This window comes from Protopterus annectens, chromosome 4.part1 (genome assembly GCF_019279795.1).
Source record: "Protopterus annectens isolate FY-2018-M chromosome 4.part1, PAN1.0, whole genome shotgun sequence".
In the NCBI taxonomy this organism is placed as follows: Eukaryota; Metazoa; Chordata; order Ceratodontiformes; family Protopteridae; genus Protopterus; species Protopterus annectens.
In genome coordinates, this window is record NC_056734.1 from 336864023 (window position 1) to 336887069 (window position 23047).

The following is a 23047-nucleotide window of genomic DNA, read 5'->3' on the forward strand; positions in this document are numbered from 1 at the left end:
AGATTGCTAAGTGCAGCTAAGCAATGGGCACACCCGCGCACACACGCCCAAATATGGGCAGCTATATCGGGAATTAGAAAAAAAAATTAATGTTTTACTTTTTATAACTGTGCTGGATGTTTACAGTGTCAGGGAGTGTGGTGCTGGGTACATGGACATTTGAGCTGACTCGCTCTTGTGTGTTGACATTTTACATTTCACACACTTGCAGGGGCATGGACCTTTAGACTGCTCGGCAATCGGACACGCCCCTTGCTTGCCTGCACGGTCTGTGTTAGACTTGGGGTAGAGTCCGCATGCCCTCATGAATATTCATGGCACGCTGACATCATTCTGTTCAACTGCAGCCTCCGAGTAAGATTTATTTAGTCTTACACAAAGGATTCGTGAATCCGGGGGTAAAAGTTAAAAAAAAAAACAATACGTTGCAAAAAAAAACATACAAAATGTACTCATGAGATGTTTTCTAATACTAAGCATGATGATGTAACTTTCTCAAGTTCATTATGTTTGTGATAAATACCATCATGTTCAGACCTGGGGATGTGTAAGCTTCAAGCCTTGTTTGCTACTCTAGTGCTTTCTTGTCTAAGTTGTCATTAAAGTTTCCTTCAAGTTCTTCATGGAATATTGTGTCCAGAACGTGGAAAATGAAAGAGTCATGTCAAGGTCTGCTAATGCTGTGCTTTGTCAGGGTGTTTGAATGTTTTTTTTTTTTTTGCCGTATGTCAGTTAGGTGTCTGGCTATGTGGGTTTTAAGTTGGTTTATGGTTTTCCCCAGATATAAAGATGGGCATTGAGTACACTGGGCTCAGTAGATAATAAACTTCATGGAGCAGTTGTTGTGGTCATTGCTCATGTATGTTTTTTCTGGAATTCAGGCAGGTGAAGCTGTCTTCATTGTTCATAAAGCAGCAGTAACTGCAGTATGGTGGCCCACATTCAGAAGTCCCTTTTGGTTTTGCTGGATCAGTTACTGGGACCTTGTCGGTGCGTTCAACATAGTCTCTTAGCTTTTTGTTCCTGCAGATGTTGAACATAGGCTTTCCTGTGATTGCTTGTCTGATGGTGTGGTTATTTTTCAAAATTATCCAGGTGTTTTTGATAGCTCTTATGATGAGGCTGCAGTCTGTTGAGTTTGAGATCGTCATTAAAATGTCCTTAGCACTGCCAGTTTTTTTTCCGTCATGTTCTTCTCTCTTGTGATTTGGATAATCTGGGTTGTTTGATTTATGATCAAAGATTGGGTCTAATATCTCCTTGATAAACTTGCTGCTGTAGCCATGCTCAAGAAAATCCTGTTCCAGGTTGAGCAGGTTTTTAGTAAAATTCTCAAGTTCTTTGAATATTCTTGCCATGTGGATCCCTTGGGATTTGACATCATTTTTCTAAGTAACCAAAGGATGCATACTTTGTGCAATAACAGGTACACCCTGGTGGGTTTTCTATACAAGTTATTGTCAGATAATCAGAGCCTGTGTTTTTGGTGATACTAAGGTCCAGGAAGACCAGCCTGTCCTTGTTGTGGGTATTGGTAAATTTAAGGAATTTAACGGATCTGGTAAAATGGTTGAAAGAAATCCATGAGCTCTGGTTCAGACCCATTCTACATGATAAATATATTGTCAAAATATCTCAGGTAGCAGGTTATAAGACTGTAGAACTGGGAGTTGTAAACATGGTCTCTTTCCAATTTGCCCAGGCCAATGTTTGCAAGGCTCATGGCCATTGCAGCTACCATATCGATACCCATTTTTTTGCCTGTACTATTTCTTGTTAAACTTGAAGTAATTGTTTTCCAGAAGGACCCGCAGTAGTTTGGCATTGCTAGTTTCTCTAGAGGCCAGTTCAATTGATTCAATTACTGCCTGGATATAGTACACATGTGGGAGCACTGTGTAAAGTGCTTCCACATCTATGGTGACTAACCAGAAGCTCTCATTCATGTGGATGTTCTTTATCTTTCATAGAAAATATCCAGTGTCCAGCACAAAAGAGGCATTACTTTCAGCCAGCAGCCTGATTTGTACTTCAAGAAACAATGAAAGAGGCCCGGTAATGTTACTGCAACTCACAATCACAGGTCTGTAAGGGGGTCCAGGATGTATTTATGTGGTTTCGGTATGCCAAAAAACTGTGGGATCTTTGGGTCAGTTACCGAGATGAAGTCCAGTATTCTTTCACTAAAATGAACTGCTTCATTGAGATCTTGAAATTCTAATAAAATGTTCTTGCAAGCAGCTCTCACCTGGAATATGTCACAGCTTTCATAAAATATATCATTGTTGAGCATATTTTCTATCTTACTGTTGTAGCTCGTGGTATCTGTCACAAGAATGCCCCTGCCTTTATCGGCCCTCATGATTTTCCTCATGGGGTCTGAGGTTAGCCCATTTAGTGCTTTAAATTCCTTCGGTTTAAGAATGAAAAGCTGTTTTTTCTGGGGCGGGGGGGGGGGGGGGTTCTTAAAATCATTTGGATGTCAAACTCACATTTTGTTCCAAAAGCTGTGACAATGGGGTGAGGAAAGCACAAAATTGCTATGTTTTCCATTCCTATCTCAGCATTGTGTTTTCAGGTTTGTTGTTATCATGAAAATACAATCTCAGGTTGATTTTTCTGACTAAAAGTTTTAGATCAATGATAGTTTGCATTAGGTTACTTCTCCTTTGTGGGATGAAGGTCAGACCTATTTCGAGGACTTTTTACTCAATGTCTGTTAGCTGTTTCTTGGAGTGGTTCCAGATTCTAATCTATTTATCGCGTGGAACAACTCTGAATCAGAGCTCATGGATTTCTTTGACCATATTGCCAGATCCACTGAATTCCTTAAATTTATCAATACCACAGCAGGGACAGGGCGGTCTTCGTGGACCTTAGTATCACCAAAAAAACAGGCTCCGATTATCTGCGAATAACTTGTACAAAAAGCCCACCAGGGTGAATCAGTTATTGCACAAAGTGTGCATCCTTTGGTTACTAAGAAAAATGTTGTCAAATCCCAAGGGATCCACATGGCAAGATTATCCAAAGAACTCGGGAATTTTACTAAAAACCTGCTCGACCTTGAAAAGGATTTTCTTGAGCATGGCTACAACAGCAAGTTTATCAAGGACATATTAGACCCAATCTTTGATCATAAATCAAACAACCCAGATTATCCCAATGACCATGAGGATGAGAAAAATATGACGAAAGAAAGTTGGCAGCACTAAGGACATTTCAATGACGATCTCATACTCAACAGACTGCAGCCGTATCATAAGAGCTATCAAAAACACCTGGATAATTTTGAAAACTAACCCCATCATAAGGCAAGCAATCCCAGAAAAGCATATGTTCAGCATTCACAGGAACAAAAGCTTGACAGACTATGTCAAACACACCACCAAGGTCTCAAGAACTGATCCAACAAAACCAAAATGGACTTTTGAATGTGGGTCACCATGCTGCAGTTACTGCCACTTTATGACCAATGCAGACAGCTTCACCTATCCAAATTCCAGAAAAACTTACCAGAGCAATGACCACAACAACTGCTCCACAAAGAGTATCATCTGCTGAGCCCAATGTAACAAATTCCCATCTTTATACTTGGGGAAAACCATAAACCAACTTAAAACCAACATAGTCAAACACCTAACTGACATCCGGCAAAATAACCCATTCAAACACCCTTGCAGAGTACAGCATTAGGAGACATGGACATGACTCTTTTACAGTATTTTCCACATTCTGTACTAAATTGTCCATAGAGAACTTGAAGGAAACCTTAATGAGTGCCTAGAAAAGAAAGAACTAGATTGGCAAATAAGGCTTGATGCTTATAAATCCCCAGGTCTGAACATGATGGTATCTATCACAAACATACTGTACTTGAGAAAGTTACATCATCATGCTTAGTATTAGAAAACCTTTCATGAGTACATTTTTTATGTTTTTGGCAACTTATTGTTTTTTAATGTTTAATGTTTTTATTGTTTGGGTGACCCTGGTGGTGCAGTGGTTAGCGTTGCTGCCTCACAGTAAGAGATTCCCCAGTTCGATCCTTGGCTGGGGTGCCTTCTGTGTGGAGTCTGCATGTCCTCCCTGTTGTCATGTGGGTTTCCTCCGAGTGCTCCAGTTTCATCCCAAAGACATGCTGTAGGTGGATTGGACACTCTAAATTGGCCCTAGGTGTGAGTGTGTGAATGTGCATGCCTTCTGTGGAAGGTTGGGTATCAGGCTGGCAACTCAACACCATAAAACTCCACTGCCAATCATGAGCAGACCGATGATCTGTTGTGGTGACCCCTAAATGGGAAAAGCCAAAAGAAGAAGAATGTTTTTATTGGTTAATTTTTGGTAATTCCTACTTGTTACAGAGTGAGAAAGAGTCTGATCTTTTGAGAGGTTTTCCTTTTTTCTTTGTCATTTTCACCTACTTTTTATTTTTTCTTAATTTATAGAATGTTTTCAGCTTGTTAATTTTAAATGATTCATCATGCATCTGGGTTTCTTATCAGGATAGTAGTTTTGCTTTGAGCACGCAAACATTTAACAGACATCGTTGTATTATTATTGCAATTGTTTTTGAGTTTTCACAGTGTGTTTTTTTTTACACACAACTTTCATATTTACTTTGAGTTGGCAAGATTAATGATGCATGCTGCCCCCTTTCTTATGTTTTTAGCCCAAGGTTTCTAACAATACAAGTTAATCTACACATATTCATAAATTAACTAGGGTGCTTTATTTATGCACTACATTTAATGAATTCAGCCCTAGGATGTAACATTTAGACCCTTTTAATGCTTCTTTTTTGGGACACACATTGTGGTACAGATGTGCTAGTAGACTCCTGTTCTAGAGCCCTCGCCCCCCCGGCCTGTTTAAGCAGACTGACCTGATGAAGCTTTTGTGAAAGCACAGACCTGACTGTCTTACCTGTATTTACTGGCCAGCAATTTCCGATAACCAGACACCACTGATTTATTTACGCATTTGTATGTTTTTGTTTATTTTTATTTTTAATATTTTTTCATGGTTCTTCTTTCATGGAGTCATTAACTGAGTTCTATTTTCTGGCATTTTTTCCACTTCACATGATTGGTTTGCCTTAAACAAGAAATCAGATATGTTCAACCATAATCATATTACTTTGCGCCATTCTTTGGCCACCCAGGTTCCTATTCAAGTTATGACATTGCTTATCATGTTTCTTGGTAAATTAATCTTTTGACAGAAAAAACATTTTTGGACTATTTTCACTATTGTTTTTTAACACCTAGTCTGTTCCCGACTGTGACACTCTCACACTAACTACCACACACAGTCAAATATATCCTCCAATTTGATCTGGTATTTTTTCATGACTCCTTCTCTTTAACAAACCCCCTGCCTGCAGATAGTACTTGATTGATTCCTGCTATAATGGACAAGTCTTCCTCTCAGGACTATCTGGGTGGCATCATTAAGCCCCAATCAAGATACTCCCCCTGCCTACCACACACAGCTCTTCTCATACTTTTTTATCCAATAAGATAACTAGTATTTTTGCCTCAATTGTTTCCTTTAGTCAAATCATTGCATTCAGACAGATCTATTCTGATTTGTGACAGAGCTACCTGTTTCTTCTGTTTGGGACCATTCCAGTGGACTAGGCCTGATCCTTTTATCAGACATTTTTTTATTGTATTTCTTTTATTGCAGTTGCTCTGAGTCCATTATTTAAAGTTATTTAAAGTGTTGTTTAAAGCTGTTTACATGGTTCTGATTTCCAAGTTAATTTAAGCATCTGATAATTTACACACAACATTCATTCTTACATCTGTTGCATGCTGACCCCGTCCCATACCACACTGCTTTTTTACATTCTTAGCACGAGGTTTTAAAACAATCTGGATTAATTCTACATATATTCATAAATTAACTAGGGGAAATTATCCATGTGATATATTCAATGAATTCAGACCTAGGTTGAAATTTTTGGAGCATTTAATAACTCCGTTTATCCCTATACTTTATGATACATACTGAGGAACAGACGAGCTAGTAAACTCTGGTTCCAGAGCCCTCACCCCTGGCCTGTTTAAGCAGACAGACCTGATGAAGCTTTTTTACAAAAGCACAGACCTGTCTGTCTTACTAGTAAAAGTGCAGACCTGACTGTCTTACTAGCATTGTACTGGTCATCATTTTTTCAATAAACCAGATACCATTGATTTATTTATTAATTTTATGCTTTCATATATGTTTATTAAGATTTTTAAATGTGTTAGTATGCTTTTTCTGTCTCTGAGCCATTGTTCAGTTTCCATCTGCTGCCACTCTTACCATTTCATGTTATTATTTTGCCTTGAACAAGAAATTTAATAAGTTGAACTATAATCTTTTGACTTGGGTGCCGTTTTTCGGCCGCCCAGGCTCCCACTCAAGCTATGACCTTGTTTATCATGTTCCTGAGTACAGCATTCTATTTACAAGGATTTTTAATTTTTTGGACTGTTTTTACTATTGTATTTAATCTCTTATTTGGTTCCTGACTGTGACACTCACACAACTACTACCACACACGATTAAACATATCATCCAATCTGGTCTGGTATTTTCTTGTGCCACCATCTCTTTAACCAATCCCCTTTCCAGAGATAGTGTTTGATTGATTTGTGCCATAGTGGATCGGTCCTCCTATCAGGACTATCTGGGATGAGTCAACATGCCTCAATCTTGATACTCCCCTTGCCTACCACATGCATTTTCCCCCCATCAGATAACTAGTTTTGTTGTGATAGTTTTCCTGTTAGCCAGCCCCATGTACTGCATGCAGACAGAGCTATCCCAATTAGTGACATTGCTGCATATTTCTCCTATTGGGACCATTTTGGCAGAGTCTTCTGACCCAGTCAGATTTTCCATATGCTGCTTGGCAACCACCTACCCACTCACAATAGGTGGGGCTGAGTCTTCAGGCCAAACAGGCCCAGTCAAAGGTAGGGTCTTGCCCTGACTGAGTAACCATTCCCCTTAGGTGTTATCTGGATGAGCTTGCCCCCTGTATGAAGACATATCTATTCCGATTTGTGACATAGTTGCCTGTTTCTCCTGTTTGGGACCATTCAAGTGGGCAAGCCGTGATTCTTTTATCACCTGTCTTTTTTATTGTATTTCTTTTATTGCAGTTGCTCTAAGTCCATTATTTAAAGTTATTTAAAGTGTTGTTTAAAACTTTTTACATAGTTCTGATTTCTGGTTTAAATCAATCATCTGATAATTTACACACAACATTCATTCTTACATCTGATGCATGCTGTCCCCCTGACCCATACCACGCTGCTTTTTTTATGTTCTTAGCAGAAAGTTTAAAAACAATCCGGATTAATTCTACATATATTCATAAATTAACTAGGGGGCATTATTCACATGATATATTCAATTAATTCAGCCCTATGTTGCAATTTTTGGAGCATTTAATACTCCTTTTATACCTATGCTTTACAACACATACTGGGGAACAGATGAACTAGTAGACTCTGGTTCTCGAGCTCTCACCCCCAGCCTGTTTAAGCAGACAGACCTGATGAAGCTTTCTGTGAAAGCACAGACCTGACTGTCTTACTAGCAAAAGTGCAGACCTGACTGTCTTACTAGCATTTTACTGGTCAGCAATTTTTCAATAATCCAGATACCATTGATTTATTTATTCATTGTATGCTTTCACATACATTTATTGGGATATTTAATGTGTTAGTATGCTTTTTCAGTCTCTGAGCCATTTTTCAATTTCCATCTGCTGCCACTATTAGCACTTCATGTTATTATTTTGCCTTGAACAAGAAATTGAATAAGTTCAACTATTATTTTTTGACTTGGGTGCCATTTTTCAGCTGCCCAGCCTCCCATTCAAGCTATGACTTTGCTTAACATGTTGCTGAGTAAAGCATTCTATTTACAAGGATTTTTAATTTTTTTAATTGTTTTCACTATTGTTTTTTATCTCTTATTTGGTTCCTGACTGTGACACTCACACAACTACTACCACACACAATTAAACATATTCTCCAATCTGTTCTGGTATTTTCTTGTGCCACTGTCTCTTTAACCAATCCCCTTTCCAGAGATAGTGCTTGATTGATTCGTGCCATAGTGGACCGGTCCTCCTATCAGGACTATCTGGGAAGAGTCATCATGCCTCAACTTTGATACTCCCCCTGCCTACCACACAAATTTTCCCCCAATCAGATAACTAGTTTTTTTTGTGCAGGTTTTCCCGTTGGCCAACCCCATGTACTGTATGCACACAGAGCTATCCCAATTAGTGACATGGCTGCATATTTCTCCTATTGGGACCATTTGGGCAGAGTCTTCTGCCCCAATCAGATTTTTCATATGCTGCTTTGTAACCACCTATCCACTCACAATATGTGGGGCCGAGTCTTCTGGCCAAACAGTCCCAGTCGAATGTAGGGCCTTCCCTTGACCGAATAACCATTCCCCTTAGATGTTATCTGGATGAGCTTGCCCACCAATCATTCTTCATAAAGGTTTCCACCGATCAAATATGTTTGCTTTGAAAGGGCCAACCAATGTCAGAAGTCTCATTACTCCTCAAATACAATCGGGCATAGCTCCTTACAGGCATGATTAATAGCCACCAATTTTGATATATTGGCAAACTCTCCCACAAATATCAATCAATCAAATCATTTTTTTTATTCTCTAAGAACTGAATGTTTTTATCCGAATTAATTATCAGATTAATAAATGTACACCTCATGTTGAATAATGATGACAATATAGATTCTTGGCATGGATATATATAAAAGAATCCATCCATCATTAATGAACACTTAAACTGCACTTGTCTTGTCTGCTTATAATAATGCATTTACTTGGAATTTTAGTGTTTTTTATTAGTTTTTATTTATGTTTGGATTTGAGTTTATGAAGGATTGTAACTGTTTTTAACTGACTGTTTTACGGAATCACTTTACTTTTCTACTGCTTGTTGCTTACTTGCTTGGTTTTAAATTTAATTATATAATAAACCCTAGTAATCACTGTGGTATTCAGAGCAATCCTGCTAACCTAGATTGCTGTATTGTAAACAGGTTTGCTATTCCTGATGTTTTGCATGGTTTCCTGGCCAGCAACACTGTTGCCAGCCACAAAACGGTGCTTGTTTATGTTTAAATGCAGTGCAGGGCATGAATATGTAATTACTGCTGCTGCTCACCACGCTAACAGATAAACTCTGTGTAGTCATCACATGAAGCCCACACAGAGTTTATTGAATCCTGCTGTATAATACCTTATTTTCTTCATATGTACCTGCAATGGAAAGTCACTTCAGACTCTTTCAGTTTTGTTTTTCATAATTTTTGTTGGCATGATAAGTGTCATTTAATAGATTATATTGAGTATTCTGCCTCATTCATCAGTAAATTCACTTAACGCCACATCAAGAATTTATTCAAGGTAAAAAAGTAGGTTGTGAGATGCATGAATTACCTGCAGACATTATCAAAGTTCTGTAATCAAAACATAAAATATCTTGTATAGGTTCAGATCATTCAAAGTTTGGGCAATTACAAGCAGAAATTATGTATGCTGTGTAGTCACAGAGCATCTAAAAATGGCATGCTACTGGTTAACTCACAAATAATCCTTAAACTAGAAAAACAATCAAGGCAATATAGCAGTAATAGCAATGCAAAAGAGCACATGCACATATACTAAATATTTTAAGATACATTCTGCAAAGATGACAGGACATACAGTATAGTGCATTGCAAAGACATAATCTTGAAACACCAGATCCTCACAACAGCACAACAATGTCATCCCATTTTATGCTTAGTTTATTAAACATCATATTAATAAAACTGTCCTACAAAGCTGCGCATCTCCTTAATACAGATGCAAGAAATGCCATAGCAATAAAATATCCCGTTAACCAGAAAAGAGTATGCATTGTCTATCCTAGCCCCTTTCTTTGTCCATAACAATAATTTACATTTTTCAAAAAAAAAAAAAAACACTGCAAACAATTTTCTGAGATGTAGTAACCTTTCGGAGCCCATTGAACATTTCCATTAACTATAAATAAAGCAAAGTGGTTACAAATTGCAGCCAGAGCTGCATTTCTACTAAAAACAATAACCTTCTAAATACTGAATAAAAACTACTGCACTCCTTTGAAAAATATCCCTATGCTATGAACACAAACTGACCTTAAAAGTCATGAAGCCATTAATCAAGTGAAGCTTAACTTTACATTAGGCAGTAGACAAATGACAAACTGTCTTCTGTAAACTTGCTGCAGCCTCATGGTATAGAATTCCAAATAAAATACAAAACAACAACAATAAAAATAATATAGCATTACACAGAAAAAAAGTTAAAGCCCATTTAGTAAAAGAAAGAGGCAGTGATTGCTTCAGAAAAACTTAACATTCTTATACATTGATATTTATATTTTTGTATATACTGAACTACATAGCAGAGTCCATAGTCTAGAAGTAATTAGTCTAATTGATTATATTAATGTAATTATGAAAAATGTGTATATATTTAGCAAATAAGAATTGATATTTTAATAGGAGCTGTAAAATGAACAGTAATAGGCATACTTTCAAGGTACAGTTTCACCAATTATGTATACACATTTTACTAAGGATAGCTAATTGAATGCTAAGATTTTTATTAAACACCTGATACTTCTGATTAATTTAATTCTAGATGTCTACCATATTTTTTGGATTAGGGTTGTTTTACTAATTGTGTTGTGGTGTAGCAATCACACACACACACACACACACACACACACACACACACACACACACACACACACACACACACACATATATATATATATATATATATATATATATATATATATATATATATATATAGAGCAAATTTTTTTCCCAGGGAAAAAATGTACTGCTCCATAAAAAAATAAATAAATAAACTTAAACACGAATTTAAGTGGGGGGCTTCAGCCTCCACACCACCACACACCCCCTACTTAAATATACTAACTACGAGATTGCACCATAGTGGAGGAAATGGCAAAGTCCCGAAGACAGCCCACCAAATTTTTTTTCCTGGGAAAAAAATTCGAAGTTCCGTGACTTTGCTATTTTGCCATTTCAACAGTATCAGATCGACTAAATAGCATTCGCTATTTAGTCCAGTTCATAGCGTCATATAGACCCATATATATATATATATATATATATATATATATATATATATATATATATATATATATATATGAGTACTATTGTTTTTCTTGCAAACTGGCAGAATGAGTAAACAGGGCTGTGTGTGTGTGTGTGTGTGTGTGTGTGTGTGTGTGTGTGTGTGTGTACACACACACACACACACACACACACACACACACACACACACACCCACATATATATACATATATATATATATATATATATATATATATATATATATATATATATACATGTATATATGGGCCCACTTTGTAATTTTAAAATTCCACAACTTTGAATCTCTAAATACTGAAGCTCATCATAACATCAAAGTTGTGGAATCTTGAAATGAAGAAAAACAAATCTAAAAGAATAAAACATCACAATCACATTTTTGCAGTGGAGCAAGAACCCTTGCACCCCCTTCACACCCACTGCAACTTAAATATACCAACTATGAGATTGCACTATAGTGAAGAGAATGGTAAAGTTCCTGTTCTGTACTGTTCAGCAGTGTCCATTGATATGTTTTGAGATTCCACAACTTTTATGTTCCGAGCTTCAGTATTTAGAGCTTTGAAATTGTGGAATTTCGAAATTACAAAGTGGATGCATATATATATATATATATATATATATATATATATATATATATATATATATATGTGTATGTTGTGATGACCGTGCCCTGGCCCAGCAATCAAGGAACCTCAGTCCTCACCAGTAACACCAGAGAGGTCATCTCCTAGAAGAGGAAAGGATAACAAATACACACAGTAAAATACAATTTCCCTTAAGTGCACACAGAGATCACAGTCAGTTGGGGGCGGGTTGCGCCCTTGCTCTCCAGGTCCCCAGTAAGACTCTCCACTGGCACTGCTATAGGGTCCAGAGCTCAGCCTAGCTGGCAAGCTAACCTCCAGTACCCTCTCTGTCCCACCAGTGTTTGGTGTCCCTGCCCAGGTAGCTGACACACCACACACACTTTGAGATACGTATTTATACAACTTCATAGACACTCCTGGGAAAGGCTGACACAGATTGTCCAGCTGTGCCCCTTTACCCAGACTATACAGTAGTAATTCCAGCCACCACCAGCTAATATTATCAGCTACCCAAAGGCCCTTGAAAGTATGTTCAGTTATTACTGTGCAATATTATTATCCAATTGGTAACGTGACTATTCAGTCTTAAGGCTTATTAGAGTGGCTTATTACGATAACCTCTATAAATATGCAATGTACTCAAGAGCCTATGTCTACATAAACCAACCAAAGGTAAAGGTTTTTAAAATATTTAGTAATAAATATTTAAAACACAAGACAATTCTACTACACCACAGAGATATCTAAGAGTTCAGAGATCACACATAAACTTAAAATAATACAGAAGGACAGGTCTGATGTCAAAGAAAAACACTTAATCTAACTTTCTCATCTTTAGCTATTCCTAAGAGAAAACACAATGCTATAACCTTACTTACATACATAAAGAGCATATGCAGTACTGGGGTTGTTGATGGTCCAAGACAAATGCTTTCAGTCTCCCACTGAACAATAGTTTTTAAAACACTAACAAACAGCTCTGCTAAGGCCTTCCCAAATTACATCATTTGACACTTAGGTTTTCCCAGTATTCACATTACATCATCTTGACACTTAGTCTGAAGTTCCCAGGAAAACAAACTGCATTATTTAGCAAGCTAATACCTGCTCAGGAAACTACAACAATAAAAGACATTTCACATGTATACTCTAACAATTATTCCTTAAGTTAAAACAGTAGAAAGAATATGTTCAGCCAGTCACTTCAGCACCATTGTTTAGATAATTGTAACTTCAAAGAACATTTGAAATGCTTGGCTTGATTTTCTGTACAGCAGATGGCAATGTTGCAACAATCTTGAAGTTCACATTTTACAGTGTTTTCTTTCATTTAAGAACACAAGCTTGTATTTTACATTTATTTATACAAATGATAGAATTATGTATCAAATTATATTTGACTAGGCTGGCAGCCTTCACCCATCCTTCCCAAATCTTCACATCTTTCCCCCCCTGGAGAACTCAAGCTATTTTTTCAAGTGATCCTTGAGAAATACCGCTTGAGAGGGTTAGGTCTATCTGGGTGTACCTCACCCCATTCCTTTTCTTGAGAGCTCATCTGCATTGGCATTCTAACTACTCCCACTGTGGTGCTGCACTGACATATCATATGCTTGCATCCCCAGGCTCCATCTTAGCAACTTGGCATTTTGCTGACTGGCTCTTTTTAACCATATTAGAGGGTTGTGATCTGTCATTATAGTGAATTTTCTTCCATACAGATAAGGCTAAAGTTTCTTCAATGCCCACACTATAGCTAGACATTCCTTTTCTACAGAAGCATAGCATTCCTCCCTGGGTTGGAGCCTACATCTGAGATAAACCACTGGGTGCTCTTCCTCCTGTGAAGAAATCTGGCTAAGTACAGCCCCCATCCCATGGTTGAAAGCATCCACCTGTACAACAAATTCTTTGCTGTAATCTGGACTGGCTAGCACAGGGGGTCCTGCCAAAGCTTCTTTAAGCTTCTTAAATGCCTGTTCACATCCAGACTACCTTATCTGGCCTGTTCTTCCTTGTCAGGTCTGTGAGGGGGGAGCAGCTATGGTACTATAACGAGGGACAAATTTTCTGTAGTACCCTGCTGTCCCTAAGAATGCACTCACCTGCTTTTTGGTAATGGGTGCAGGCCATTTCTGAATAGCTTCCACTTTGGCAGGTTCTGGCCTTATCTTACCACTCCCCACTCTATGTCCTAGGTAGGAGACCTCTGCCATACCCACCAGACATTTGCTCGGCTTAATGGTCAACCTCGCCCTCTGTAGTCTGCCCAGCACCTCTCTGACATGCTGAAGGTGCTCTGGCCAGGAATGACTGTAGATGACAATATCATCTAGGTAAGCAAGGGCAAACCCTCCTTCTCCTTCTAGGATATTATCCTCCAGCCTCTGGAAAGTCACTGGGGCATTCTTCAACCCAAAAGGGCATCTTTGTGAACTTATACAAGCCAAAAGGAGTCACAAAGGCTAACTTCACTTTAGCACTGGGAGTCAAGGGCACCTGCCAGTAACCCTTGGTAAGATCAATGGTTGTAAGATACTTAGCCCCACCCAGCTGCCCTAGGGCCTCATCTGTCCTCGGCATGGGTTAAGCATCTGACTCTGTGTGACTATTTAATTTCCTGTAATCCACACAGAACCTGGTGCTGCCATCCTTCTTTGGCACCAGCACTACTGGAGAGGCCCAGGGACTGTTGGACTCTTGAATCACCCCTAGTTCCAACATCTCCTGTACCTCCTCCCTCAGAGTCTGTCTGACTCTCTCAGGCACCCTATAAGAGCCTGCCTTATAGGCCTTTGGAGTTCTGTATCCACCTGTTGCTGCACCAGGTGGGTGTACCCTGGTTTCCCAGTGAACATGTCCCCTGCAGCACTGCTCGGATTTCTTGAACCTGGGTAAGAGATAGCTGCTGGAACATTGCTACCCCTTCCACCGAGGTGTCAGCCCATGCCTCACTGAGGAGATCAGTCCTCAGATCTCCCTCAGACTCCTCCTGCAATCCACTGCATATGCTCAGCACAAGGGCCTCCCTATCATGGTAAGGTTTCATCATGTTAACATTGTACAATCTGTGCCCCGTCATCTGCCTAGCACTTCCACCATGTAATTAACATCACTTACCTTTCTTACCACCTTGTAGGGTCCCGCCCAAGCTGCTTGCAGCTTGTTGTGTCTGACAGGAATGAGAACCATTACCTGCTGCCTCACAGCATATTCTCTAGCTCGAGCATTCCTGTCATACCACACCTTTTTCTTTTGTTGGGCTTTTGCTAGGTTCTCCTGGGCCAAGCCTTTGAGTTCCCTGAGCATCGTCCTGAGGTTTAGGACGTATGCCACAACAGACTCCTTGTGGGACTCACACTCACCTTCCCACTCATCTCGAATGAAATCTAGAGGTCCCCTGACCCTATGCCCATACAGCAAATCAAAGGGTGAAAAACCTGTGGATTCCTGGGGAACCTCTCTGAAAGCAAACAACAGATGTGGCAAATATTTGTCCCACTTCCTCTTAAACTGATCTGCAAATGCCCGTAGCATGGACTTTACCGTAGAGTTTAACCTCTCAACAAGACCATTAGTCTAGGGATGGTAGGGGTGGTCTTCATGTGTTTCACCCCAGACAAACCAGCAGGTCTGACATGAAATTGGCACCTCGGTCAGTCAGTATTTCTTTTGGGAAACCCACTCTGCTGAAAATCTCTAACAAAGCATTTGCCACCTTCTCTGCCTCAGTGGAGGACAAAGCCACTGTCTTAGGGTATCGTGTAGTATAATCTACAACCCCTAGGGTATACCTATTCCCTGTGGAACTTGGGATACTCAGAGGACCTACAATATCCATAGCTACCCTCTGAAATGGCTCCTCAATCACAGGCAAAGTCATCAAAAGAGCTCTCACCTTGTCTCCTGCCTTGCCTACCTTTTGGCACTGTTGGCACTGCTCACAGGTCCTGCAGTACCCTGTTACATCTCTGGAAATTCCAGGCCCATAGAAGTTTTGCATAATATGCCTCTTTGTATGTGTTATGTTCATATGATCCGCAAAGGGAATATCATGGGCTATGGCTAGAAGCACCAGACTGTAAGCCATAGGCACTGCCAACTGCTGTACTCTCTCACCTTCTAGCCCTCACTCGGGGGTCCACTCTCTGTATAGTAACCCTTTTTCCCAGTATAAAGATTCCTCCTTCCCTTGAGAATCAGGTGCCTCCCTAGCTATCTGCCTCGGGCCTTGCAATGTAGGGTCTGAGAGGTGAGCCTGTCTCAACTCTCTCTTTGTAACCCTTCCCAGCTCCCCTTCCATAGGAAGTCTGGCATCCTCTGACAGTGGTGCCTCACTGTCAGTCTGGGAACTACTACTCACCTCTACTTTTGCAGTTACCCTGTCCAAGGAAACATCAATACCCACAAGCAGCTGTGGCTCACATTCAGTTTCACTGCTACAGTGTAGTTCCTTCCCTGAAGTAACCACCTCAGCAGTCCTGGCTGCAAGTATGCAGTCTGTCTGAGTCTCCCCCAGGCTACCAGACCCACATGCTTTTCTCCTAGCCTCACTTCATGTAACTGCATGAGTACATAGTACTGCCTCATCCAAATCCTTCCATCTCAGGACATCTGCAGGATGGTTGTTACATACCTCTGTTGTCTCAAGACAACCCACTATTCGCATTTTGTCTTTACCACTTACTTTCTCCCTCACCTTTGGTTCCCTACCTTGCCTCCGTGGACATCTGTATGCCACATGGCCTCACTGATTGCATTCAAAACATTTAACCCTAGCTCATGGATGTGTATCTGGACTAGTGGCTTCCCCTGCTAATGGGAGATTTTGTTGGGGCAGTCTGTGCTGCCCATCATGGGTTCCTTTAGTCCCATGAGCAGTACTGGGGTCCCTTTCCTGTTCAGGGTTGCCCTGCTTGCCAGGTATAGGTCTCCGTCCTTCCCCAGCTCCCCTGAAGTAGCACATTGTCTATCAGCTAACCAGATCCTCATGTCCTCATGCAAAGTGCTAAGGGCTTCTTCCCTTACCAAAAGGTCTGCTCAGCCCTTCAAAAGTGGTGACCTGACATCCACTCACCCAGCTATGAAAGTAAATGCTCAGTTCAACAACATATTCACATACATTTTCATCTGCCTTGCATCTATGCTCACAAAACTTTTTCCTATACATTTCAAGTGTTAGCTTAAAACATTGTAACAGACATTTCTTTACAACAGTATAATCAAAACAGACAGAGTCAGGCATTTGTGATATACAAGTTACAGCTTTTGCATGGAGTAAGGGGGTCAGAAACCATACTCAGAGCCTTTGGTCAACACTATACTGTTTGCATACCCTTTCAAACATGTGAATGAAACTATCAGAATTATCCCCCTCTTTAAATTGTGGAAGAAATTTACTGACCTGTTGTGCTTCTGGGGTCCAGTTACTCCCTTCTCCATTACCTCCATGACTTTGATGAAGAGTCAGCATTTCCCTCTCATGCTTCCTCTGACACTCCTTTTCTTTGACTTCTATCTCCAAATTTTTAGCTCCAACTGGATTTTTAAGTTCACTGCAGAAAGGTTGAGCTGTCCATTCTCTGAGGATATTGTATTTCCACTGCCAGTCTGAGTGTCCTTTGCAGAAAGGTTGAGCTGTCCATACTCTGAGGATATTATATTTCCACTGCCAGTCTGATTGTCCTCCTGGATGCTGTTTTCTGATGCAGCTGTAACCAAGGCTGCAATCAGGTCTGCCTTAGTCAGATTTCCATGCACCAGTCCCCAAGTCTGGCACATCTCCACCAGCTGGCTTCTTGTCAGCTTTCCATATTCCTGTGCTGACATGTTGCCTGCTCACCCTGACTAACTAAGCTAACAAGAGAAATAAAACAGTTGTGATCCAAACTCTGAGTATACTCTGTGTCTGATTTAGAGTACAAAACACTTTCAGCGATCACTGTACATAAGCTATAGGATTCACTCTACCCACACCACTGCCAAACACTTGTGAGAATATCTTATTGCAACTACTGCCACCACTTGTGATGACCGTGTCCTGACCCAGCAATCAAGGAGCCTCAGTCCTTACCACTAACACCAGGGAGGTCGTCTCCTAGAAGAGGAAAGGATAACAAATACACACAGTAAAATACTATTTCCCTTAAGTGCACACAGAGATCACAGTCAGTCTGGGGCTGGTTGCGCCCTTGTTCTCCAAGTCCCCAATAAGACTCCCCACTGGCACAGCTATAGGGTCCAGATCTCAGCCTAGGTGGCAAGCTAACCTCCAGTACCCTCTCTGTCCCACCAGTGCTTCGTTTCCCTGCCCAGGTAGCTGACATACCACACACACATTGAGATAAGTATTTAAACAACTTCACAGACACTCCTGGGAAAGGCTGACACAGATTCTCCAGCTGTGCCCCTTTACCCAGACTATACGGTAGTAATTCCTGCCACCACCAGCTAATATTATCAGCTACCCAAAGGCCCTTGAAAGGGTGTCCAATAATTATTGTGCAATATTATTATCCAAGTGGTAATATGACTATTCAGTCTTAAGGCTTATTAGAGTGGCTTATTACGATAACCTCTATAAATATGCAATGTACTCTAGAGCCTATCTCTACACAAACCAGCCACAGGTAAAGGTTTTTAAAATATTTAATAATAAATAATTAAAACACAAGACAATACTACTACACCACAGAGATATCTAAGAGTTCAGAGATAACACAGAAACGTAAAATAATAGAGTAGTACAGGTCTAATGTCAAAGAAAAACACTTAATCTAACTTTATAATCTTTAGCTATTCCTAAGAGAAAACACAGTGCTATAATCTTACTTACATACATAAAGAGCATTAGCACTACTGGGGTTGTTGATGGTTTTCTTTCATTTAAGAACACAAGCCTGTATTTTACATTTATTTATACAAATGATACAATTATGTATCGAATTCTATTTGACTAGGCTGGCAGCCTTTGTCCATCTTTCCCCAATCTTCACATATGTCCCAGTGGTTGAGACCTAGAGCTGGATCTAATGGACATCTGATAAGGATTTGTGCTCCATGGACTGACTTGAGGGTCAGAGACTTCAGTTTGCTCATCTGGAGTAGTATGTAAGATACTTTATTTTCCTCTTAGACTGAGTCCTGGCAAGGCAGAGGTTTGAACTGACTGCTGTCTATAGTTCACCTGGAGACTTTTATGTTAGGAGATTACTGATTTAAAAGGCTCATAAAAGACTGTCAAAGCTGAAACGTGTTGGCACATTTGTTAAGCAATTGCTGCAGGAGCAGCTTATGAACTGAACCATTATTTTGATAACACAAAGTGTTCTACTGAGTTGTTGTTTTACTGGTAAGCTGTTACTATCTTTTGGTTTTTGTTTTGGAAAGTCAGTACAGTTTTGTATTTACTAGAATAAAATCATTGTTGATTGAATAAGTGTAGTGTGTATGCTTTTTTAAAGCTTTTAAAGTATATATATATATATATATATATATATATATATATATATATATATATATATATATATATATATATATATATATATATATATATTGGTTTACTATTGAAATCCTGAAAGTAAAAAAAAAAGACACTTAACAGCAAACTAATTCTGCAAAAGTACACATAACCTAATGGACCTAATGTCAAAAATCAGCTGTTAATGCCAAAAATGTTGAATATGACATTTTCAGCACTTAACAGCACTGCCACCCTTGCCGCTACTCCCTAGCTAGCACACCTAACATCCAGATTATGCAGGGGGGGCAAGCATCCCCTGCACCCCCTACACCTCCCTAACTATATATTCCAACTCTGAGATCGCACTACAGTAAAGAAAGGGATGTATTTACCTAACCCCACTGTACCGCAATCCCTGTACATCCCTTCAAACGTTATATTTGTGAATGCACAGTCCATTCGCAAATATAACGTTCGCTCATTTAAACTGCACACATATGAAGTATTCAAATATCTGTAGTTTGAATACTTCATAGCCGTGCAATGGTACGGCAACATTACAAGCTATATATATATATATATATATATATATATATATATATATATATATATATATATATATATATATATATATATATATATATATATATATATAGATATAGATATACATACACACACATAAATGCTGCAATGCATTGAAAATTCATCATACAATATTTTACTATGCTCAGTTATCAATTATTTCCATGTATTATATTTTTGCCATGTGGCCTGGCTTATGGTTAAACATGGCCTTCATCCTAGTCCATTTACACATTTAACAACTGTGAAATAAATAAATTAGTAAACCATGATCTTTTTCAGCCTCAACCTGCACCACATAGACAAAGCGCAAGTACAGTATGTTTTACACACAAATATATTTATCTATATATCTGTATCTTTCTATATATGTATCATTAACGAAAGAGAGATACATGCATACATGCATATATGCTTAAATGGGTCCCTACTGAGTGAACGCTCAGATAAATGAACAACAGAATATCAAGCCAGGAAGAGTGGAAACCTGGGACATCAAAGAAAGCAGGACATCTACTTTGTAGAAAGGTGGTATAGTGGAGATTAGGGTATTGCTCCTTTCCCTGCTGTGTTGCCTTCTCAGAGTTCGTAAATATATAATTAGCAGGGAGTGTGGGGGTGGGTAGCTCTCTACAAAAAAAAAAAAAAAAGTTTGTGTGAGTACTGTTATCATAGATATTTTGGGTTTTTGACCATCTTGACTAGATATTCTCAACTCTCAAAAACAATGAACCGACAAACTAGGTAAAAGACCCTGCTGGGAACAGAGGCAACAAACACTTTAGGACCAAAATCAAGAAACTCTTTAATGCGAAACTAAAAAAAACAAAACAAAACAAAACTTGTAAAATAAACTCTAGTCTGAAGTAACTGTGTACATTTTTATAGTCAATGGAGTATATTAACATCACAACATGTTAGGTGTCTAGAGGCAGTGTAAAATAATTTTAACAAGTTTAAGTGTAAATTTTAAGTAAATTCTTGACCAATATTTAATATTATATTTGGTAACAAATTTTATGGTAAAATGTTCTGTTTGGTGGGTGGGGATGGTGGGGTTGCTTGCTTAATACCTATTTGTAGTTTTTCAAGTTGGAAAATGCTGAACTTGGCTGTTTTAACATTATCTAATTATTGACTTTTAATTGCTTCTATGTAGATGTGTTTTTATTGGTTAAATAGTTTAATAGGAAGGTACAGGGTGAATACTTAATGCTGCAAACTTTTTGCTTTCTTTATCTGAAGATGTCTGGCTATGTAGCCAGACAAAATGCTTTACATTACTGTTTTGTTTTTTTTGGTTTCGCATTAAAGAGTTTCTTGATTTTGGTCCTAAAGTGTTCATTGCCTCTGTTCCCAGCAGTGTCATTTATCTAGTTTGACTAGATATTCTGTTATTTTATCATCTGAACATTTGATCATGCAATACAGATGCACAGATATATACACACATACATAAATACATAACCATATAGAAAGATATTTAGATATAGACATAGATAACTAAATAGATAGACAGATATGGTAGGAGGTCATATATTCAAGACATTTTTGGGCAGCTCAGGAGTTGTTCAAGTCATAATTCATTGACCTTGTTGAAGTAGGACAACAGGACCTGTCCCTTTGCAAGACAAATGTTATAGCCCATTCCTGTTTTTTTACAAAGTTTTGAATCAAGGGATTGGACTGATGGGCAGTGAGTCAATATTTGTGCAAATTGACAGGTGATAATACATGTATACATTTTAAATGGAACTGGAGTATTAGCAGAAAAATCCAAAACTCCACTCAGACAAAGAACCAAGGTCTTGGTTGAACCATTGACCCTACAGATATGACACAGAGATGTGACACTGAACATTCAAACAGACCATGACAGATCTCACCTCTGACAGAGCATCGAGTTTCCTCATGATGTCACAAAGTCTGTCACATGATAGAACCATATCCTGACAGGGAAGGTAGGACTTTTCCTACTTGGAATTAGAATTGGGACAGTGCAATGAAAAAACAGAAAAATGACAACATCACACAAAGTGGGTGTCATGCTTGTAAATCAGTTTTGGAAGCAGTTCCATTCATACATTCATGCATTCATTCATTCATTTATATACTGTAAACAAAAATACAGATATTTCAGGGGCCATGGTACTTTACATACAGTCTAACTACCATGAGATGGTGAGTATCTATATTCATAGGCTGCCATAGCTTGCACTTGTGAGCTCCATGATGCAGAGATACAGATTCATAGCTGGAGACAGAGTGTATATTGGCTCACTGACATAAAGTGCTAGCAGACAGGATAAGTGTGAACAACTATTACCACCTGTCTCTCTGAGGGCAGTGGGATGTCTTAGTTCTGATTTTTGAGTTCCATCTTGGGGGACAGCTAGGCATTTTCTGGGGCAGCTCAAGGAACACTCTCAACTGGCAATGACTTAGAAAAGCAAGTGTTTTGTTTCTGGGAAAAAGCCACCACCCTCACCCTATGACTTGGGCCATTGCCTCCACACCTCCTTAGATAATAAATACATTGCTGCCAAGTTTGCACATACATAGTGAAAGTATATTTTCAAAGTTTGTGGACTGGAGTTTCTCAGACTTGAAAGCACAAATGAGCACTGAGCTGTGGGCAAATGATCCACAAGCAGCTGGACCTTGAATAAGTAGAAAACCTCATTTAACCTGCTAACAATAAGGATATCTGAGGCAAGAAATGTTATGCCTGACAATGTTTTACGTTATTACTCTTTGGATTAAAATAAATATCTGCATTTGCAGTTTCTGATATAATATTACAGCAAGTTCACGTATGGACCTGTTAGATTATTTGAAAGTGTAAATTAATAGACTCATATAGGACGTTTTCATATATTTTTCATGCAGTTGTGGTAAGACACATGTAATCTCTCTAATTAGATAAAATAAACATATATCTCTGTAAAACAGACCATAATAGTGCTAGCCTTAATTTCTAGAACTGATTTATTAGCAGTTTCAGTGATTAATAAGGCATTTCTTTTACAGTTAGATAGCTGTACAGTATGAGCCTTATGATTAAAATTCATCTTTCATAATGCCTTGCTAAAGGATATTTGCATATTAAGAAACACAGTGTGTGTCATTAGCTGACACTGGTATTTTCTGACTATTGTATTCACTTACTGTTTAAAAAGGAGCAGGGGCTA